The sequence below is a fragment of the Eumetopias jubatus genome, unplaced genomic scaffold (assembly GCF_037043125.1).
Source record: "Eumetopias jubatus isolate StellerSeaLion01/CBP00866 unplaced genomic scaffold, mEumJub1_p1.0 scaffold_16, whole genome shotgun sequence".
Taxonomy (NCBI): domain Eukaryota; kingdom Metazoa; phylum Chordata; class Mammalia; order Carnivora; family Otariidae; genus Eumetopias; species Eumetopias jubatus.
The window spans coordinates 50,965,030-50,966,564 of record NW_028274822.1 but is presented as its reverse complement, the minus strand read 5'-3'; positions in this window follow the sequence as shown (position 1 = coordinate 50,966,564).

The following is a 1,535-nucleotide window of genomic DNA, read 5'->3' as shown; positions in this document are numbered from 1 at the left end:
AAGAGGAGGGAGAGTGAAAGGAGAACGGGGCAGGACAGAGCGGGGCACGACAAGGGGGAGAGCCTTCCAGTTTTATCCTGATCTCACCCTGGTTCTCTCCCAAAGAGATGTTTACATCCTCCTAAGGCGACTGAGGTTAAGAGCGAGAGAAACCTTCAGATATCCTGTATATAACAGAAAACGACAGTAGAGAAAAGGGAGGGAATGAAGGGACCCAAAAGTTAGAACTTCCTTTCAATTAACAGATAACACAAAGGAATTTCAAGTACCCTTTCAGGCAACCCCACCCTGTCCCCACAACGTTCACCAGACCTAGTAGAATTCTTAGGCAGCAAAGTTTCTTTCCCGGGGCTGTGGAAGCGAAGACTGGCGTAGACTAGACTAGATTGGAATCACATCTAGTTAGAAAAGCTAATGCAACCACGGAAATCTTCCCAGTGGTAGATTTCTCCTATGTCCTCTGAGAGCGGGAGGGACAGAAGGCATCATTCTGGAGCTATGCCTCCACCTACCCAGCACAGGCTATTTGAAAATATTTGTTGAAAATGATCAGACCCTGAATTTCAATCCCCTAATGTATTAACTGCTTTTTGTCCTGTTTGTCCTTAAGATAAGAAAACATAACTTTTGGTCTGAAATGGTGAATCCTAGCTACAAGTCAAACTAATACTTGCCTGAATTGTTTTTTCTGGTCACTCAACACATCTGTCCTTGCTGAACTTGCAAGCCTTGAAACCTCAATCAACACTCAAAGAATGCTTTGGCCCTTGAAAAGGTGAGTTTTGTATCCAAACAGGAAGAATATGTCTAGTATATTTACTAAGAGTTCGAATTTGCAGATGGTTTCACAACATTAGCAAATACCTGGCATAGACAGAACTCAATTCCCTAGGGTAAGGATATTTCCATCACTTTCCTTCTGGCCCAGCTACGCATCCTACATGTAGTTTTCATGAGTTCACTTTTCCTTTTATGGCTGTGTAGCCCTCCCCCATTGCCCTACACCTCTTCTATCCCCATCCCCTACTCTCACTGATTTTTTTTAACCATATGAAAGGACATGTTTGCACACAGCATCTTCATGAATTCCTACTATAAATAATAATAAATCTGATTACAAAAGTCTTATATTCTCATTCTACTCATTTCTAGCCACTACTTAGCATAAGAACCAGCCTATAGTAAGCTTTTTTCAGTGAACAAGCTTGATGCAAAACATCATTCCCTCATATCAGTGACAAAAGTAAATTACAAACTGTATTCAATTTCACTCTAAACTTTTTCTCTTCTGACTCTTCCAGAAAAATGTGATGACTAATGACTCATTTCATACCAATTACACCTGTAGGAAGCCCAAATGTTCTGCAGCAGAACATCATGACCATCACTTACTGGACTGCCTGCATCATGCCCCTCTGAACACACTATGAAGTAAGAAGCTGATGAGCTTACCAATAATGTGTCACGACTTCTCTGACCTTCAAAATTTAGTTCTTCACACACTTGAAAACAACCAAGAAGCCTTTCCAAGCCAC